Genomic DNA, 10,997 nt, shown 5'->3' with positions numbered 1-10,997 from the left:
GTGCTGGGAGAGATACAAGGTAATCAGGTTGTCTCACATGGGGCTCACAGTCTTAATCCTCATTTTCCAGATGAGGTAACTGAGGCACAGAGAAGTTAAGTGACTTGCCTAAAGTCACACAGCTGATAAGTGGCAGAGCCAGGATTAGCGCCCATGACCTCTGACTCCAAAGCCTGCACTCTTTCTACTTAGCCATGCTGCCTCTCTAACTACACAGGAGATGTAATTTTAGGAGGGTTTTAAGGTGGTGAGAATCGTGGACTGTAGGCTATGAATGGGGAGAGAGATCCAGGCCCGAGGGAGAATGTGGGCAAGGAATTGGGGAAAAGGTAGATGAGATCCAGGAATCAATAAATCAATATCATTTACTAAGCACTTACTGTGTGCAGAGCACTGTAATAATAATAATAATAATAATAACCGTACACTCAACTCCCTTCTCAGGCCCCCGGTTCCTCCCCCTCCTCCTTCCCTCACCCACAACGATCTGGCCTCCTACTTCATTAACAAAATTAAATCCATCAGGTCCGACCTCCCCAAAGTCTCTTCCCCCCTTTCTCCATCCCCCCGGCTCTCAACACTCTCTGCTACTCTCCCATCCTTCCCAGCAGTGTCCTCAGAGGAGCTCTCCTCCCTCCTCTCAAGTGCTACTCCGGCCACCTGTGCTTCTGACCCCATTCCCTCTCATCTCATGAAATCTCTCGCTCCATCCCTTCTCCCCTTCTTAACTTCCATCTTCAACCGCTCACTCTCCACTGGTTCCTTCCCCTCTGCCTTCAAACATTCCCATGTCTCTCCCATCCTAAAAAAACCCTCTCTTGACCCCACCTCACCTTCTAGTTATTGTCCCATATCCCTCCTACCATTCCTTTCCAAACTCCTTGAACGAGTTGTCTACACTCGCTGCCTAGAATTCCTCAACAACAACTCTCTCCTCGATCCCCTCCAGTCTGGCTTCCGTCCCCTACATTCCATGGAAACTGCCCTCTCAAAGGTCACCAATGACCTCCTGCTTGCCAAATCCAATGGCTCCTACTCTGTCCTAATCCTCCTCGACCTCTCAGCTGCCTTTGACACTGTGGACCACCCCCTTCTTCTCAACACGCTATCTGACCTTGGCTTCACAGACTCCGTCCTCTCCTGGTTCTCCTCTTACCTCTCCGGTCGTTCTTTCTCAGTCTCTTTTGCAGGCTCCTCCTCCCCCTCCCATTCTCTCACTGTGGGGGTTCCCCAAGGTTCAGTGCTTGGTCCCCTTCTGTTCTCGATCTACACGCACTCCCTTGGTGACTTCATTCGCTCCCACGGCTTCAACTATCATCTCTACGCTGATGACACCCAGATCTACATCTCTGCCCCTGCTCTCTCCCCCTCCCTCCAGGCTCGCGTCTCCTCCTGCCTTCAGGACATCTCCATCTGGATGTCTGCCCGCCACCTAAAGCTCAACATGTTGAAGACTGAACTCCTTGTCTTCCCTCCCAAACCTTGCCCTCTCCCTGACTTTCCCATCTCTGTTGACGGCACTACCATCCTTCCCGTCTCACAAGCCCGCAAACTTGGTGTCATCCTCGACTCCGCTCTCTCATTCACCCCTCACATCCAAGCCGTGACCAAAACCTGGCGGTCTCAGCTCCACAACATTGCCAAGATCCGCCCTTTCCTCTCCATCCCAACCGCTACCCTGCTCATTCAAGCTCTCATCCTATCCCGTCTGGACTACTGCATCAGCCTTCTCTCTGATCTCCCATCCTCGTGTCTCTCTCCACTTCAATCCATACTTCATGCTGCTGCCTGGATTATCTTTCTCCAGAAACGCTCTGGGCATATCACTCCCCTCCTCAAAAATCTCCAGTGGCTACCAATCAATCTGCGCATCAGGCAGAAACTCCTCACCCTTGGCTTCAAGGCTCTCCATCACCTCGCCCCCTCCTACCTCACCTCCCTTCTCTCCTTCTACAGCCCAGTCCGCACCCTCCACTCCTCTGCGGCTAATCTCCTCACCGTACCTCGTTCTCGCCTGTCCCGCCATCGACCCCCGGCCCACGCCATCCCCCGGGCTTGGAATGCCCTCCCTCTGCCCATCCGCCAAGCTAGCTCTCTTCCTCCCTTCAAGGCCCTGCTGAGAGCTCACCTCCTCCAGGAGGCCTTCCCAGACTGAGCCCCTTCCTTCCTCTCCCCCTCGTCCCCCTCTCCATCCCCCCATCTTACCTCCTTCCCTTCCCCACAGCACCTGTATATATGTATATGTTTGTACATGTTTTTTACTCTATTTATTTATTTATTTATTTATTTATTTTGTATATATCTATTCTATTTATTTTATTTTGTTAGTATGTTTGGTTTTGTTCTCTGTCTCCCCCTTTTAGACTGTGAGCCCACTGTTGGGTAGGTACTGTCTCTATATGTTGCCAATTTGTACTTCCCAAGCACTTAGTACAGTGCTCTGCACATAGTAAGCGCTCAATAAATACGATTGATGATGATGATAATAATAATAACAATAATAATAATGATGGAATTTATTAAACACTTACTATGTGCAAAGCACTGTTCTAAGCGCTGGGGAGGTTACAAGGTGATCAGGTTGTCCCACGTGGGGCTCACAGTCTTCATCCCCATTTTACAGATGAGGTAACTGAGGCACAGAGAAGTTAAGTGACTTGCCCAAGGTCACACAGCTGACAATTGGCAGAGCCAGGATTTGAACCCATGACCTCTGACGCCAAAGCCCATGCTCTTTTCCACTGAGCCACGCTGCTTCTCCATTCATTCATTCAGTCGTATTTATTGAGCGCTTACTGTGTGCAGAGCACTGTACTTGGGAAGTACAAGTTGGCAACATATAGAGACGGTCCCTACCCAACAATGGGCTCTCTCAGCCTAGAATGAACTTCCAGTCTAGAAGAATAGAGAGTAGGTCGGTATTAGAGGAGCGGAGTGTGCACATTGGGTTGTAATAGGAGATCAGTGAAGATAAGTATGAGGGAGAGGCTGATTGCGTAGTAGCAGTACTTACTAAGTACTTATTATGTGCAGAACATTGTACTAAATGCTGGGAGAAAATATGCAGGTGAGAATTAATTACAGTTCCTGTCCCTTATGGGGCTCACAGTCTGAAAGTTTAAGTCGGGTGGAGGGTTGGAGACAGTCACAAAAGTAAGGATGAAACATTAACATACAATCTAAACAAATAAGCAAAATACGCTTAAAGTATCAGTGGCGATGGAGGAGTACAAGAGCATGTGGGAACAAGTCAGGAACAGGGGTCCTTGGTGGTGGGAGGGAAAGTGGAGATTATTGTAATACTTTTCTCAAAGGTAATGAAAGAATCCATGAACCTGCGAAAGCAGATTTTACGTGCGGACCAGAGCTTATAGAGCATGCCAAGAGTGGGAAATCTCGGTGAAATCAGGGAAAACAGCAATTACCCAGGTTTCCTGACTCCCAGACCGTGCTGTGAGAGATAATTTAAATGCAATCTGGACTGGAGGTTGAGATGGAAGGATATCATTACCCTTAGGGGATCCTTCTGGTGATAGGGATGGCCATCTAGCACCCCTAATGTTCCCTCTGCATCCCTGATTTTCCTTCGTGACCCACCAGAAGGCCACTCGTTCATTGATCTATTCAACCCCTCTTAAGGCTGCTGGATTTTTTTGGTGCACAGTTTCTATTGATAGCCAATTATGCATGCTTTTCAAAATCTATTCAAAATATCACTGGAACTAAATGATATGAAATGAGGTTAGTGTGGTCATCCCTCACTAGGGCTATGGGTGTGCCTCGGACTCTGAGACGCCTGAAATTCTTCCCCTCTAGGCACAGCATCCTATTGACTTTTGTTGTCATTTCAGGTATAATGGATATTTGTCTTTTATGCTGTTTTTTGTGTTTTATAGTTTCATCACTCCTGTGTGTCTGTCTCCAGTGTCCCCTTCCCCACTTATATTCATTCAATCATTTTTTGAGGGCTTACTGTGTGCAAAACATTTTACTAAACCCTTGGGAGAGTATTCCTGGTTGTGAGCCCATTGAGCAGGGACCAGGTATAATTATGATCTTTTCCTCAGCACTTATTATATTGCTCTGCACATAGTAAGTGATAAATACTGTTAATAAATAATATTACAACTAAGGAAGATTAGACGCAGCATGATGTAATGAATAGAGCATGGGCCTGGGAGTCAGGACATCATGAGTTCTAATCCCTCCTCTGCCACTTGTTTGCTGTGTGACCCTGGGCAAGTCACTTAACCTCTGTGTGCCTCATCTGTAAAATGGGGATTAAAAGTGTGAGTCCCACGTGGGACAACCTGATAACCTTGTATCTACCCCAGCACTTAGAACAGTGCTTGGCACATAGTAAGCGCTTAACAAATACTGTCATTATTATTATTATTACTATCATTTGCTTGTATCCACCCCAGTGCTTAGAACAGTGTCTAGCACATAGTAAGCACTTAACAAATACCATAATTACTATTACCACCAGTTTCCCTGGTGGTCTAGTGGTTAGGATTCGGCGCTCTCACCGCCGCGGCCCGGGTTCGATTCCCGGCCAGGGAAGAGGAATTTTCACCTCGTTCAGGCCACCCAGTACGAAAACGTACGCGCTTCTCGGACGTCATTTAATTTAGATGGTCACCATACCCTTTTACAAGCGCTTAGTACAGTGCTCTGCACACAGTAAGTGCTCAATAAATATGATTGATTGATTGATTGATTGATTGACTAATTATCATTAAGACAAAACACACAAAACTGCCCATGACTGCCTTTTGCCCTGAGGTGGCCGATGCTAGTGGCAGTTTCTGGCTTTGTTTTCCTCTCTGTGTCCGGAACTCACATTCTATCTTCGACTCAGTTGGCCCTTCCACTGGCTCCACAGAAGTCTGTACTGCTTGAGGCTGGGCCTCATGGAATCCTTCAAATGTTTTTTCAATCAATCGGTCAATCCATCAATCAACCAATCCATCAACCATATTTTAGCTTACTCTGTTCAGAGCTAAATGCTCAGGAAAATACAAAAGAGACCATTTCTACCCTCCAGAAGCTTAAACACAGGAAATTCACTGTCAATAATGCTGAATCCTTTAGAGAAATCCTTTAACCACCGTGGAGGGCTTCAGTTTCATCATTTTCTATCCAAGTTAACCAACATTTGAGGATATCAGCCCTCAGGAATCTTCATATGCCAACTCTCATCAAATTTCCTGGTTCTGGAAATAACATGAGGCTAGCTAGTCCTAGAGCATAGGCCTGGGAGTCAGTAGGTCATAGGTTCTAATCCCAGTTCTGCCATTGTCTGCTCTGTGTCCCTGGACAACTCACTTCACTTCTCTATGCCTATGGGGATTGAGACCGTGAGCCCTACATGAGACAAGGACTATGTTCAATCCCAATTGCTTGTTTCCTCACTAGTGCTTAGTACAGTGCCTAGCACATAGTAAGTACTTAACAAATGCTACAATTATCTTTATTATTATTGTTATTATTATTGTTATTATTATTATTCAAAGTCAGCATTCTCCAAATTTACTTTAGGTTTGTCATGATCTGGTGACTACCTGAGTTTATACCCACATTCTGCATGAGTGAGTCTTTTGTACATCTTTTTCACATCCAAGCCGTCACCAAAACCTGCCGGTCTCAGCTCCGCAACATTGCCAAGATCTGCCCTTTCCTCTCCATCCAAACCGCTACCCTGCTCGTTCAAGCTCTCATCCTAACCCATCTGGACTACTGCATCAGCCTCCTCTCTGATCTCCCATCCTCGTGTCTCTCCCCACTTCAATCCATACTTCATGCCACTGCCCGGATTGTCTTTGTCCAGAAATGCTCTGGGCATGTTACTCCCCTCCTCAAAAATCTCCAGTGGCTACCAATCAATCTGCACATCAGGAAGAAAATCCTCACCCTCGGCTTCAAGGCTCTCCATCACCTTGCCCCCTCCTACCTCACCTCCCTTCTCTCCTTTTACAGCCCAGCCCACACCCTCCACTCCTCTGCTGCTAATCTCCTCACTGTGCCTCGTTCTCACCTGTCCTGCCATTGACCCCTGGCCCATGTCATCCCCCTGCCCTGGAATGCCCTCCCTCCCCACATCCGCCAAGCTAGCTCTCTTCCTCCCTTCAAGGCTCTACTGAGAGTTCACCTCCTCCAGGAGGTCTTCCCAGACTGAGCCCCCTCCTTCCTCTCCCCCTCGTCCCCCCCTCCATCCCCACCGTCTTACCTCCTTCTCTTCCTGACAGCACCTGTATATATGTATATATGTTTGTACATATTTATTTCTCTATTTATTTATTTATTTTACTTGTACATATCTATTCTATTTATTTTATTTTGTTAATATGTTTGCTTTTGTTCTCTGTCTCCCCCTTCTAGACTGTGAGCCCACTGTTGGGTAGGGACTGTCTCTATATGTTGCCAACTTGTACTTCCCAAGCGCTTAGTACAGTGCTCTGCACACAGTAAGTGCTCAATAAATATGATTGATTGATTGATTGATTTTGGGGAGGAAAGAGCAGTGTCGAGAGGAGCAGGTGGAGTATAGTGATTTAGACTATTCCACAAGAAGCAGTTATGATGGGTTCATCTTTTTCAAAGCAGGGAGGGAAGGTTGTTGAGGGTAGTGAGGTTTTTGCAGAGAAGGCAGAAGGTTCTCCAACCCTGCAATGAAATGAAGGCACACAGCTAATTAGGCAAAAGTTTCACATGCCAGTGGCAGTAAAACTGGCTGGTGCTAGGCAGATCCTTGGCACTCCAGCAAGGGGGTGAATGCTTTGCCAGTTCACACACAGCAGAGTTGGGCTCATTGCCCTGGCAAAGGAGGAAGGGTCAATGAGAAATTCCTGCTCAGAATTGGAAATGGAAAGGGCAGATGATTAGAGAGGATTACCGAATGGCTTTGGATTCTGCCTGCTTTTGTCAATGCATTTCCTGACAACTTGCTGTGGGAGATGCAGTAGCTGCCTGGGCTTTCAAATGGGTGAAGCGATGATCCAGTGGTCCACAAGGAAAACACAACTTGGCAAAGGCTTTGTCAAAGATGGGTTGATAGGAAGCCAGAGTTGGCTGTAGAAGCTCCTGGCAGAACCCTTCATAGCCCCTTCCCCCAAGACCACCCCACAAGTATCCGGAGAAATCAATCTAATGGGCAGGGCTTTATGACTCTCATGAAATTGTGACAGAAGAACCTCCAGATGGATGTTGGGTTTTATTCATGTGAGGATCTGGGGCAGGAAAGAGCTTGTCTGACTGGTCAGTGTAGCTTGTTCTGGGGGTGGGAAGGTCCCAGAGAAGAATTCACTAAAGTAACCCATTCATTACCCACTGTGATGCAACAACCAAAAACATTGCTTCGCACATATCTCCCCTCTTCTCAGGTCTCTCTGAAGGTTGCACATCACCCTCCACATGAAACAATGGCTCCTTACCAATCAATCAATCATTTATTGAACATTTACCTTATGTACAACACTTTAGTATGTGCTTGGGAGAGTACCAAACAACAGAATTGGTGGACATGTTCCCTACCCACAAGGAGTTCACGGTATAGGTGGGAAGTTCCAGGATAGAAGCAGGACAATAGCAAAGGTTTGTGGTGAGAAAAACAAGATCAAGGTACATTGGTAGATTGATGTTGAAAAAGTGAAGTGAGCATATTGAGCTTTAGAAGGAACTCAGTGAGGTAGGAGAGGATTGACCGAGTGTTTTAAAGACTATAGTAAGTAATTTCTATTTGATGAAGAGATGGATGGGCAAGCACTGGAGATACTTAAGGAGTGGGGAGACGGGCTGAACATCTTTTAAGAAAAATGACCTGGGCAGTTAATTTCATTACCCACTGTGATGCAACAACCCAAAACGTTGCTTGGCACATATATCCCCTCTTCTCAGGTCTGGACTGCAATAGAGAGAGATAGGAGGCAGTGAGGTTAGCAAGGAGGCTGGTGCAATAGTCAAAGCAGTATAAGGTAATGCTTGGATCAACATGGTAGCAGTTGAATGGAGAGGAAAGAGTGGATTTTAGTGATGTTGTAAAGGTAGAACTGACAGGATTTAGTGACAGATTGAATGTGTGGGTTGAATGAGGGAGTTGAGTTAATGCCAAGGTTGCAGGCTTGTGTGGCAGGGAGGATGATGGTGCTGTCTAAAGTGAAGGGAAAGTCACGTAGAGGACAGGGTTTGCATGGAAAGTCAAAGGAAAATGAGACCTGCAGAGAAGGAGAAAGACCAGGCTGGAGGTGTAAATTTGGGAGTCATCTATATAGAACGGGTATCTTTTATTCCCTTAACTTTAGGATAGGGAAATTATTTTTTGGAGGAAATTATGAGTTAATATATGTTTGGTTTTTTTTAATGGCATTTGTTAAGTGCTTACTATGTGCAAACCACTGTTCTAAGCTCTGGGGAGGTTACAAGGTGATCAGATTGTCCCACGTGGGGCTCACAGTCCTCATCCCCATTTTCCAGATGAGGTAACTGAGCACATAGCAGTTAAGTGACTTGCCCAAATCACACAGCTGACAATTGGTGGAGCCGGAATTTGAACCCATGACCTCTGACTCCCAAGCCCGTGCTCTTTCCATTGAGCCATGCTATGTTAAAAATAGAGCTCAACTTCCCTCCTAAATTTTATCTTTCTCCTAACTTTCCCTTCACTGTCAGAGACCCTGGGTTTTAACACCAGCTCCTCCATTTCCCTGATCTTGGTAACGTCACTTTACTTCTCTCTTCCTCAGTTTCCCTATCTGTAAAATGGGGATTCCATACTTGTCCTCCCTCCTACTTAAAATGTGAGCCTCACGTGGGAGAGGGACTGTGTCCGACCTGATAAACTTGTATATACCCCAATGCTTAAAACAGTGCTTGACACATAATAATTGATTAAATATACCATAAGCATAATAACAATGATCATAATATTATGTAATTACTGTTATCATAAACATCACCATCCTCCCTGTCCCAGCCTCCCAACTTGATTTTAACTCAGGCATCTCTCTCTTTTTTAAATAATGGAGTTTGCTACATGCTCTCTATGTATCAAGCCCTGTTTTAAGCACTGGGGTGGATACAATTAATCAGGTTGGACACAGTTCCTGTTCTGTATGGGGATCACAGGCTAATTAGGAGGGAGAACAAGTATTGAATCCACATTTTACAGTTGAGGAATTTGAGGTACAGAGAAGTTAAGTGACTTGTCCAAGGTCACAAAGTGAGCAACTGACAGAACCAGAATTAGAACCCAGATCCTCTAACTCCCAAGTCCATGCTCTTTCCACTAGGCCATTCTGCTCTCATTCATCTCCCACATTCAGCCTGTTTTAAAATCCTATTTTCTAAATCCACCTATTCTTCCCCACTTTACACGTATCACCCTGATCCATGCCCTCATCACCTCACCTCTAGATTGCTGCCTCTTCTTCCTGACTGATTCCCCTTTTTCAAACTTCTCTCCTTCTCAGTCTATCTTATTCATAACTAATTGGATCATTTTGCAGTGCTGTTCAGAATGCACCACTGCTCCTCAAAACCCCTATGAGGGCTATTCATTTTTTTCTCTGTATCAGATAGAAGCTCCTGACCATTGTCTTTAAAGCTCTCAACCAGCTGTGTCTCCTTTTCTCTCTTCTTTTTTTTATGGTATCAAGTGCCTGGCATTATACTAAACACTGGGGTAGATACAAGTTAACCAGGTTGGACACAGTCCTTGTCTTCTGTAGGGCACACAATGTTGATCCCCATTTTCCAGAGGGAATAACTGAGGCATGAAGTTAATTGAGTTGCCCAAGGTAATACAGCAGATAAGTGGTAGCGCTGTGATTAGAACCCAGGTCTCCTGATTCAATCCATTTTACAATCTTCATTCCCATCATGCTAGTTTCTTCTTGATACTTTACTTTCTATCTTTTCATATCTACCACACTGCTCAATCAGTCAATCAACCAATCGATGAGTAGTATTTATGGAGACCTCCCTAAGCATTTGGGGGAGTGCAATAGATTTAGTAAACATGATCACTTCTCTCAAGGATTTTACATCTATGGGGGTAGGGGAGAGGACAGGGACAAATATACAACAGGTAGGAGGAAGCAACAGAGTTTGAAGATATGTGCATCACATCCTCTGAACATAGTAAGCACTCAATAAGCGTCATTGATTGACTGTTTGATTCTCCATGTATGGAACTCTTTTCCCCTTTGAATCCCCACATCCCAACTCTTCAGATTTTGAAGCCACAACACCAAGAAGTATTTCCCAACCAATGGCTACCTCTCTTGGTCATGTCATCCTAACAGCCACCCTTAGATATATTTGTATAGTTTTTTTTTAATTTCACTGTCCTAGTTACTTATATATTTGTTTATATGTTCACCTAGCAGTGTGGCCTAAGTGAAAGAGCCTGGGCCTGGGAGTCAGAGGGCCTGTTTTAATCTACAAATTGTCTGCTGTGTGACCTAGTATAATCACTTCACCTTTCTGTGCCTCAGTTTCCTCAACTATAAAATGGGGATGAAATACCAATTGTCCCTCCTACTTAGACTGAAAGGCCCATATGGAACAGGGACTGTGCCTGACCAGATTAACGTTTATCCACCCCAAGTGCTTAGAACAATTTTTTTAATGACTTTTGTTAAGTGTTTACTAAGTGGCAGGCCCTGAACTAAGCACTGGAGTACATGCAGGATAATTGGGTTTGACACAGGTCTTTTTTCCAGATAGGGTTCATGGTCTTAATCCCCATTTTATAGATGAGGTAACTGAGACCCAGAGAAGTTAAGGTCACAGAGCAGCCAGGTGATGGAGCCAGGATCAAAATCCCAGGTCTGCTGACTCCCAGTCCCTGGATCTTTCACTTAGGCAACACTGTGACTTGCCCAAGGTTGTGCAGTAACCAAGTGCCAGTGGCAGAATTAGAACCCAGGTCCACTGACTCCCAGTCCCGGACTCTTTCACTTGTGACTTGCCCAAGGTTGCACAGTCACCAAGTGGTA

The 10,997-nt window shown here is 45.4% G+C and overlaps 1 non-coding gene across 1 annotated transcript; it reads left to right on the top strand.

The window, feature by feature from the left end:
* Nucleotides 1-4,491: 4,491 nt before the first annotated feature.
* On the top strand, nt 4,492-4,563 carry TRNAE-CUC. Its single transcript has one exon. It is a non-coding gene; the product is annotated as a tRNA-Glu (tRNA).
* The last annotated feature ends 6,434 nt before the right edge of the window (nt 4,564-10,997 follow it).

This window comes from Tachyglossus aculeatus, chromosome 4 (assembly GCF_015852505.1).
Source record: "Tachyglossus aculeatus isolate mTacAcu1 chromosome 4, mTacAcu1.pri, whole genome shotgun sequence".
NCBI lineage: Eukaryota > Metazoa > Chordata > Mammalia > Monotremata > Tachyglossidae > Tachyglossus > Tachyglossus aculeatus.
The sequence above is the reverse complement of the archived record's forward strand: the minus strand, read 5'-3'. Positions and strand labels throughout refer to the sequence as shown.